Raw genomic sequence first — 11,450 nt, forward strand, 5'->3', positions numbered from 1 at the left:
TGGCATGCTACTTATTTTCAGTTCTTAAGGTCTCAGCTCACATTACCCTTCAAAATATGGTCTTTGGACACAAGGCTCATAAAGTCCCTTGTTCCAGTCAGAGTTTGATTGTAAACATAAACCAAACACTCAGGATGGCCGAGGTAGAAGGTTTTATGTTAGGCCCCAAATAATTATAAAAACTTTTATGTAGCCTCATTTTGAACACTAGGTCATTAGGAGAAAGCTTCTTTTTTCAAAACATCTGGCTCTGGAATCCTACCATCTTATCCACCTATCCAGGGATCAGAAGGGAGGGCTGTACTTGGCTCTTCCAGGAGCATATCTGACATCACTGTTGGCTGAAGAGACGCTCTGCACCTGCTAGAGCCTTAGCAGCAAAATGTGGTCTCTGCAGCCCACTCAACTCATGTCTGCACTCACATCTTTCATGAATACAGATGATCTGTGGACACTACATCACACCCAGAATTTTAGCTTCAAGGGAGTTTCAAAATCTAATTTGATTATTTTTTTAATCTCCAAAGCTCCAAGACACAGTGGAAGGAGGTTAGATAGAAGGTGCATGAGCCAGTTGGCCATGTCTACCATTCTCCCGCACCGCACTCCTGCAGAATATCCCCTATTAATCCTTCAAAAAATGGATAATTTGAAATGACACATGGAGAGATGCACACATACACACACACACGTTTATGTGTATGTGTAAGACTTTCCATTTGCTTTTATTATGTTTTGACAAACCAGTTTATGAGGCAAGGTCATTGTCTTGTTCAGAGCAGTGCTTACAGAATAGGAACTCTTCAACTAATTTTTGAAGAATAAAGGAATGACTAACAATAACAGTAATAACAGTAATAGTATTTTACTAAAATACTATTCATTTTATGATGCAGAATTTCTGAGGACGAGGTATCCCTACTCATGCCACATCCCTTTCTGATTTGGCCTCCTACCCTCAGGTTTAACCTAGCCTACAGCATTCCTTCTTCTAGTCTTTTTAACTGTCGACTCCATCATGAATCCAACCTTTCCTCTTTCAAGACTTTTGCTCCTTGGTGAATGTCTTCTAGGGCAGGCATTGGCAGGATATGAACTCATGCCCACTTGTGTTCTTTTAAAAAGTGTGTATGAGAGAAAAGTAATAATGGTTGGCACTGTCTCCAGCTTAGGAGCATAAATAGACATGGGACTCACACTTCCGCTTCAGTCTTCTTATCAGTGACAGCTCCTGACCTCCTTGATCTCTACTGAGACTCATTTACCATCGAAATCATATTTTTTGAAGATGAAACTTCACCTGCTATTTTGGTCAACAGTATTTTGTAGAAACAATGTTGCTTTTACTTGTAGAACTCGAGCCCTTCCAGTATACTTCACAATTTCTCATAATTGGACTGAAGAGTATCGAGCTCTATCCTCCTCCCTCTGGAGACTGGTGATGGCACCAAGCACTACATTGACTTTTAATGTCTTTTTTCTTTGTTAGAGAAGGCATGAGGAGAGTTCAGAATGAGTAATTGTAAAATGCTCTGGTAAATTGATGAGGATAGGAGGAATGGAGTGCTATCATTTCTCAGAACACTAAGGGTGCTTAGAAGGTTGTTTATCTAGCATTCATTCTTTTCAGGTTACTGTAGGCCACTGGTCCTCCAATATGTAATACAGTTCTCATTTGTATCATTCTATAAGAGAATCAAAGAAGTAAATGCTGATTACCAGTTCTGTGTGGGCATCTAGTATCAATTAGACAAATGGGTTAGTTCCTCTCCCAGCTTCTGCCAAAACATGAAACAAACTATATTCTCTTGCCCCTGTATTTATTGTCTACTACTCCATAAATCTAACCTCCATTTACTTAATCTAGGAATGTGGCCCCACTCAAGGACAGAGGAAAAGGAATCAGAGGTCTAGTAACTGGGTAGTTTGCTCAGAAGAAATTAAAGGAAGTTTTAAAGAAAAAAGATGAAACTTTGGAAGAATAAGCATACTATTATTACCTTAAACTTAGCAAAAACATTTGTTCCTAATTATGATCCAGCCTACTTTGCAAATAGGTTCAGATGAGAATGAATCTATAATTAGGGACAGGAAAGAGAATAGAGCAACTAGCATTTTAGACTAGAATATAATTCAGAGATGACTATGGTCATCTGATCCTTGAGATAGTAAATTATGAAAGATTCAATAGTCACACTTAAAGAATGAAAGAAAAGGTTGCTTAGGTTTTCCAAAATAGCAGAAAATGTTTAAGGATTTTGGAAAAGGGGAGCTGTAAGCCCAGAGTTGCTCATTTCAACTTCATACAGAAAGAGTTGCATATATGGAAATGGTTCGTATCTCATAGCATCATTTGGGTGGATTAGTCCTAGTTCTAATTACTTGAAACATGACAGAGGAACTACACTACAATAGGCCAAGGTCTGCAGCGCTATGCAGCTCTATTCTCCTAAAGCAGTTAGAAAGCTACAGGAATGAGGACTCCAAATACTTAGGCTTTGGTCAAAGTGGGCAGATGTTAAAATAAATGTTGATCTTTGGGGTTAAAGGGAACTCAGGAGCTTACTATACAAAACCAAGAAGAGTCCCCCAAAGCATTTAACCTTCTCTTCAGAGACTAGAAGTCACACATATGAGGCTGTAAGATTTTCCTTTAAACTCTTCAATCTGTGATGAACAACACTGTGCTCTCTGCCTTTGCTTGCTAGATTGCCTGTCTCTGTTTATTTGTGGGTTGCAGCTAACTGATCACACACCATATCTGTTCCATTGCGGTAGACCAGCACTATTTGCTTTGTTATTTTCCTGGAGGTTGTCTGCAAAGTGTTTCCAGACATCAAACAACTGGTTTATTCCAAGTACTCTTGTTTTCTAAGCATTTAGTGCACCTCCTCCAATGACTTGGGTTAAAAGTCTAACCTGTTGATTTAGGTTGCAAAAGTATTTGATGAATGGATAGATAGGTAAGCAGATAATTGATAGATTTTTTAAAATCATCTCTGTTTATGGAAATCTTGAGAGTTACGCACTGGGATAGAGAGAGAAAGAGAAAAAAAAAGATGGGTAATGAGTGCAAAAGAACATAAAAGGAAGAGAAAAGAAAAGAGATCAAGAAGCAGAGTGAAAGTCAGTTCAAGTGGGTGACTATAACCTCTGGCAAGACATCAGAAAAACAAGTTCAGCCCAAAGTCAATTTAACTTTATTGGACCACACTGTCTCAGGCAATTAGAAAAATATTTGTAAAACATCAGATGAGAAAAAGGAACGTGGAGCCCAATAATGCAAAACAATGTTTATAACAGAGAAATCATGAAGTGGGAAGAATAAACACAATTATTCCATCAGCACCTCCTGTTCTTCTAAAGATTACTTAACTTACATGTACAGAACTCCTCCGAACAAACAGCCAAAATAGTTTCTTGCTAACATACTCCTATCCTCCGAAGTAGCAAAACATTTAAAGAAAAAAAAACTTGAGGAATTTTGAATTTTGAGGAATTAGTAAAAGACTTCATGGGATTACCAACTCTTTTTACAACAACTGATAACACCAAGGCAAAAAGGAAATAAATTTGTTTTTATAGTTATTTATTCTTTGCTTTTCACTTTGAGTGAACAAGTCATTGATAATGAACACAAGTGATAGACCCAAAGTCAAGACTACTAATATAGGCTTATTTGGGAAACAGAATGCACTTCAACTCTCTATCCAAGTAAATGGACTTTAAAGTTCTTCGTGGTTCATGTAAACATAATTCTACTCAGTGTGGTTGGAGAGTTGAGCTTGTTTTGCCAATTCTTACAAATAGTGATAGCTGAGTATTTCATGAAGCTGGCAAATGTGAACCCTGTAATCAGTGCTGTCTTCTAGCACCACACACACACACACACACACACGCACACTCAAGAAATGCTCATTATCTACACCGAATCCATGTCCAATAATAAATGGTGATTCTGCCTCTAACCTCTTCCTTCTCTAAATTCTTCTTTTCCAACAGGACTACTTTTTTACAGAATTATCCTTTTTAGTCCCTAGCCTGTATCCTAATCCAATCCTTTCTGATTATCAAATTCTGTACCTGCTTTTGGAAAATAGTTGCTTATACAGTTCCCTTTTTTGGATTACAACAAAACATAATATCTGTGTGAAAAACAAAGGAGATTTAAAGTGGTCTTTCACAACTGCCATGGACATTCCAACTAACTGTCATGAAATATGTCAGCCTTAGATTGGTTCTGCCTCTCTGGAAAAGCAAAGTGCATTTAAATCTACAACAGTTTTTCATATATTAAAAAAACTATTATGAAAGGCACAGAAATGTATTTTTCATAAAAGCTAACTTTTAAAGAAAGATTAGGTTAATAAATATTCAAATATCTAAGATTCATAACATTAATTTTGCTCTTGAACATTTTATGTCTGAGATTTCATTGAAAGTTATAATCCAGTGAGCCTCCTGAATTATTTAAAAGAGAAAAATTTCTCTTACACATTTACTATGATTATGTGTACTATTCACTAGAAAAGTCTGAAAGATAACAGAAGGGGTGGCTATGTGCTTTTCATGAGAAAATCCTGGAGAAATAGAATATCAACCAGATGATAAATGTACAGTGGTGTGCGTGTGTGTGTGTGTGTGTGTGTGTGTGTGTGTGCGCGTGCGCACCATACTGTTTGTGTGTGTATGCTTTCTTCTGTATGCTTCTGCTTTAAGAGGTTTTGAATGTGAAGTATTTATTATGCCTTCCAGCCAAAACAGCAGAAGAGAAATGCTTCCATGGGCATCTGGTCACTTTTTAAGTACTATTATTGAATCAGTGTTCTTGGAAGAGACTGATGTGGTAAAACACGTCTGCTGATTTCCCCTGAAGAATGTCACATTTGGTAATGTTCTGTGGGTGGTCACGTAATGAGACACTGGTGTCTGTCTTTGACACATATTGTGTATGAAAGGAGGCACAGATAAAGGTAACTTGAATTCCATCCCTCTCTGTGTTTATATGATGCTTATCACCATGCTATCTAGACCCCAGACTAGAAGCATTATGGCAAGTAAATTTTCCTCCTCCATCCCACTGAAATCAATGCACAGAGAGTCTGGGCAGGATCTTGAAGGGTTAATATGCACACATGCTTCTGGGTAGTCAAAGATGAAAATGGACTGACCCAAGTGGCAGCAATTCCCCAGTTCCAATAATGTAAGCAACTGCTTCAATAGAATACCACTGGAAATGAATCTTCTATATTATAAACATATTCTCAGTGCACTTGCAAGCATCTAGCTATTTAAACTTTTTACCTACCCAGCGACTTTTGTAAAAATATAGCTATTTATGATCCTAGTTTATCCTGAAGAGTAACAGCATAGAAAATTTCAAAGGAAAAAATTTTTTCTATAGACAAGAACAACTGTTATAACAACTCTATGTGGTGTGTGTGTGTGTGTGTGTGTGTGTGTGTGTGTGTAACATAGAATATGTACATGGAATATATATATATATTTATTTATATTTAAAGTACCTAGTCCTTTTTGTATGTAAATATAACTTTAAAAGACTGGCTCCTAGGTATCTTCTCTTTCACATCATAGACTTAACACAATAGTAAATGTAGTTGAGCCAAACTAAAACATCAATAAGTCCAACTGGGCTTTTTACAAAGTCAAATTATAACAACAATGAAACACTTAGGACATCTGTATTTTCTTTTGGAAAGTCTTTTGCTTCCTTCCTCTTTCTCTCCTCTAACTTCCTTTGTTTTCTTTTCGTCTTGAACTGTAACTGGGGCATTCTGGAAAGTAAATTTATTCATCTTGACCTCAGCTATGATTAATCCACCCGAGACAAAGATCAACTTCTGGCAAACACTGGTTCCCTCTCCCTTACACCAAAAATCACCTAATTGTTTGCAGTATCTGGCTTAGGTGTGGTTGAAACAGGAAATCCAGAGAGCAAAGAACCAAAATTTATCTGTGATGCATTTATCAAACACTTACTTGATACAACTATGCATAGGCACTAAGTAGGTAGTGTCTTTTGTTTATGTCTATTAATTTTTTTGAACTGGAAATTCTAAACTGCAAATAAGGTTAAAGAGGATGATGGATGGCTTACAGTTCACATTTGTAAGCTCTGTTTTTGTTCAACCACCATATGGTATAGAAACAAAATTACTGTTCTCTTTGAGTGGAAGGAGATACGTAGGCAGATTAATCAACTATGATGGCAGCTAAGATGAATGAAACCTTAGTTAATATTAAAACATCATTGGAGCCATTAGTTCTGACCTCTTTATCAAAACTTTTCCCAGTCTACTAACAATTAGCAAAATTAATGAATCTGAGTTTCAGTCTTCTGCCTTTCTCCTACTTGTTAGTTGCCAATCAGTAGTTTTATTGAGAATGCACTATAGACAGAACTTTATGCGGACTCGGAGTCTCCAAACCTTCTTAAGGGAAATCTACTTGAAGTGTTAATAGGCTTCTTGAGACAAAGCTGTCATTGCTGCAAATAAGCTAGTTCAATGGCTAAGAAATTAGTTTCTTTTGACATCAAGACTTCTCAGTTTCTAATCTATTAACACATTGTTAATTTACAAGAGGAAGATTTAATATTTAGAATGCCCTTTGTTGGCCAGGTGCTAATGAATATTTAGTGTAAATAATGTAATAAATAAATAGAAGCTGAGGTCTTTATTTTCACAAAGTGAGGTTAATATCACAATTGTAGCAGTTATTTATTAGTGAGCCATAAAGTTTCTAAGAACATATAGATCACTTAGCCCAATGGTTCCCAAACAAAAGTGACTTAATTTTTTTTTTCTTGGCAGCCACAAATAAATACAGATTCTCAAAATCTCACCCTCCCTCAGACTACTGAGTTAGAATGTGGATTGATAGAACCAAAATTTTAAAGTGCTGTGTCGAGTTTGATGCTTGGTGACACATGGCAAACACTGTACATGTCTAACCAATCAGTGGCCTCGCTGTGAGAGGTGCACTGGGAGAACGTGCTGGGCCCACATGAAGTAGTGGTGCAGACCATCCTGTAAGACGGTCTTCTCCTCCCCATACTCCTTTTTTCTCAGCATCTTGCACTGCGAAATCCAGAATTTTTTAAATAGATTTAAAGGGAGGGGTTGAAGGGAGGACATGGGGAATGGGGGAAAAATAAGAACCAAGATTGATTTTGTAAAGGTACACATTTCCAACAATAACTGTCATTATATTTTATTCATTAAATGTACCAATATAATTAATTTTTTAAAAATCCAGAAATAATGGGATCCCTAGGCAAGGGGACTGACATTTAAGATACATAGGAAAAAATCGTGAAACAAGGTGGCCCCATGGTGTATTTTTAAATTGAGGAGAAGCAGAAACTTAGATATAAACAACATAACGGATAAACAAGAAACAGAATACATGGAGGAACTAAACCTTCCTGGCATTTCTAAAACGGTGTTATACACACAATTTTATACCAAATCAGATGACTCTGGTCATGTACTTCGTGGCAGGCCACGTGCAGTCTAATTTGATTTTAGTCACAGTCTGCAGTCTTCATTCGACTCTGAAGTTTATTCAAAGTTAAAGTAATTGGGAGAGGAAATCTCTGAGGCAGTGGTTCTCAGCTTGGCTGCCCACTGGAATCCCTTGAACAGAGGGCGTGGCATTGAAAATTCTGCTGTCTGAGCCTCATAAAACAATTAATCTCTACTATGGTTTCTAGGTGTAACTGGGCTTTTAGAAATCGCTCAGGTGACTCTAACATGTAGCCAAGGTTGGAATCCTGCTAGGTGGAGAGGAGACCGGGAGCAGAACCAGTGTGTTTTCCCTGGGCTCTATCACAATTAAAAATGAAGGAAATCTTGAGCTGAGGATGCCAATGTGTTCATTATTCCTGTTTCAAAAGCTAATGTACTGTATTTTTTCCTATTTATAGTAAAAATATAGTTTCCTTTAATGATCATTTTGTTTAAGGAAAAACAAAAAAGAACTTGAGTTTAAGAAAAGTTTAAGCGATATGATTCTTTTAATTGATAATGAGAAATAGGAAGAAACGGGCTAAAGAAGTAGGAGACGTGGGAAAGGAAAGGAAAGAAGGGAAAAGAAAAATACAAGAAAAGGAAAAAATGGAAACAAAGTCTGTAAATAGGGAAGGGTGGCGGGGGTGAGGGAGGTCAGGGGTATGGGGAAAACTAAGAACTAAGATCTGTCATGTAAAGGGAAAGATTCCAATGATGAATGTAACTGTATTGTATACCTAAAAAATACCAATAAACTCAATTAAAAAAAAAGAAAATTTTGAGTGACTAAAGAGCTCTTGGTAACCTAATACAGCAAAAATTTTGGTGGTGAAATGCAGATGAATGAGTTTTGGTTAAGTGTTGAGCTAGCCTGCATGAGATGAAAACTAGCATACTTGCTGAGGTCAGTGGAGCCACATGAGTGGTGACTCAGGAGGCCAAAGATCCCACTGCTCAGAGTTCCTTGGGATCCTGTTTTCTCTTTGCTGGTCTTTGCTTGATTCCTGTGCAAAAAGATGCAAAAATGACTGGTCTTCCCTTCCGTGTCTATAGTAGCTTGAATGTGTCTATTTCTTAAAATAAAACTACTTCTAAATTTTTCTCCACAATAAAGCTGTCTATGGGACTATATAGTTACTAAATACATGCATTGTTCTCCTCGAAGTATGGGTCTCTGTTTTCCAGTTATAATGTACAAGCATGGAGGCATGTGCGAAAATGTATTTTAAGGTTCAAAAAGGATGTCTGGCTGCCCTTTTAATTTTCAAGGCTGCTCTGGCAGATTGGGTGACCACGTGAGATTTAGTTTAACTTCTGGGATGGCATTTTGCACAGTCTGCATAAAACATCCTCTTCTAGATGAAAAGAGAATCTAGACAAAAAAATCCTCTACACACACACACACACACACACACACACGGCATAGCTAAACTGCAGTAGTCCAATTGAACAGAACAATAAACAGGTAAGAGGGTTGTTTTTGTTTTGTTTTTTTTTAGCTTGTTAGAAACGCTTCATGGAGTACATATGAAATAATGTCCGTAAAGAGGGTAAAGCAGGTTTGCTCAAGGTTAAGTTAAGAGGACTTCAGATAGGGGCATGGACTTGGAGTAAGAAGTGCATGTGAAAATGAGCAGATGCTTTGCTGGACTGAAGGAAGAATGGAAGAAAAGAATCACTAAATGAGAGGCATTCATCGGTAGGTACTCTGCCATAAAATCCGCAACTCAGCTTTTAAATACAGTTTAAGAGTTAACTGAAGAAAATACTACCATATTAAAAATGCCATTACTTTAAAGCTAATGTGTATTAAAAGCTAACTGTGCTTCAAGTACACTGCTGACTACTTTTTGGCTCATTTCTCCCTCTTAGCACATCCACAAAGCTGAGAGGAACATGGGACCTCATCTTCAAGGAAAGAAATGTAAGTTCAGAAGGGGTAGGTACTTTGCCCAAGGTTGCTAAGTGTCATGGCTTAGATTTAAACACAGACCTTAGTCCCTTTTGAATGGTCAAAGATGTGAAGGAGAAAGAGAAATCAAGTAACTTGTTAATTTGCTTCTCGTATTCTGACATTGCTGGTTTACAATAATTGACTTTTTCTTATAAAAATTGATACAATATACATATGTTTGAATAGAAAATTGGAAAAGAGCCTGAAAGTTGTGAAAAGCCACACAGTAGAAATGTAGATGATCTGAGGTATTGCAGTTATCAGAAATTTATATTTTATAAAGCAAGTATAAAAATGAGAAATGTTTATTGTGTAGTTATAAGTTTATACTTTAAATTCATTGAAGCACTGATACATGACAATGTGTTAAGCAGATTCCTAAAACATTTTCAGGGACTGTGCTTTCTATTAAAATGATTAACTAAATACTTCTCTTGTATAGAAAAAATGACTAGAATGGATGACATGCATTCATCAAATTACTTTATTTCTTCCAAATGCTTCATAACCTTGTCTTAAGACAATGGATATACTTGGCAAAAATTCTAATTTCCCTAAGGAACTTGAGGGTAGAGGAGTTGGGTCTTATAGCAAAAGAGACATATTATAGAAAAACACTCATTATAGAAGTTTTGTTATCATGTGAACTTTCTAATAAGAGTGGGAGTGATACCCACCTCCTTGGCTAGAGACCTAGAAAGATAAATACTTTCAATTTTCAGTTTCTCAATTTTACCTTTATTAGTCTATTCTGACTTTGCCTACCTTCACTGAAGTTTTAAGTTCTGTAAAGCGAAAAGTGAATGAGTGTCTGGAAGCATTCTTCAACTTATCCATATTTTTGCTAATTTGCGTGTTTGTGTGGATGGAAACATGAATGAATGATAATTCATTAAAATGAATGATACATTTACAGGTGATTTTATTCTGGATCTTATGAACACTAAAAATTAAATGAAAGAAAAAAGGGAGAAAGAAACTAGAAGTCTTCTGAGTTTTTTTCACATGAATTCGGGTAATTACAATTACATTTTCATGCTTGAATTTATCTATCTACACCAAAAACCCATGTGCTTTTGGAAACCTCTATAATAATATACTACATAGAATCACAATTACATAATTATACAATATAAAAATGATTACTTAAGCAACATTAGCAGTTAACCCTAGTAATTACCTGGACATGTATGTGGACAAACAGGATATATTTTGTGGAAGACAGCTCTGCATGAAAAATTTTTTATGATGAAATTCTGGTATCCCCCACCACCACCACTACCAGTGCTCAAAACTAAAAAGGCACAGCTTTGAGTGCTTAGTCTGTGAGTAAACTTTACAGAATATTTCTCAAATTTGGCAAAGAATGTTACAAGCCAAAGAATCAAAGACAACTTACTGAAGAAGATTTTTGTTGGGTTGGTAAATAATTCTGCAAGACTTTCTTTAGGGTTGTTTGAAACTGTAAATGGGAGAAACTTAAATGAGAATTCAGAGGGAGGACTAGAAATGTGCACAAGTAAAATCATGCTTTCTCCTACTAATAATAGGTTTAGTCATACAAGGTCCTGCAGGATCACTGCCTTCCTAAAACTGGAACCAGAATAAAAACAGACAAGGAAGCAGAAAGCCCAGAGCTCTTCCCTAAGGAAACAGCCTACAACTCATACCTAGCCCTGCAAGCAGCTCCTTCCAAAAGTATGCAAATCTGATACTTTGGTTGAATAAAAGAAAGAAGCATAAGCTCATCAATTTAGAGAAAAATATGTAAAATGATTTGATTGAATTGACCTTAATTTAGTCCAAGAGAACTCAAATTGTTCACAGTTGAATCAGGGACTAAGTAGGGCTATTTTGTGCACAATTTCCTTGATGGTCTCTCAAAGCTCAACATTTTGAACACTGCCAAATGTGATTTAAGACAAAAGTCAAACCAAAGGCTGATTTTATGTGAGTGATTATAT

Source organism: Fukomys damarensis, unplaced genomic scaffold (genome assembly GCF_012274545.1).
Source record: "Fukomys damarensis isolate Sample0158 unplaced genomic scaffold, DMR_v1.0_HiC HiC_scaffold_38, whole genome shotgun sequence".
Classification (NCBI taxonomy): domain Eukaryota; kingdom Metazoa; phylum Chordata; class Mammalia; order Rodentia; family Bathyergidae; genus Fukomys; species Fukomys damarensis.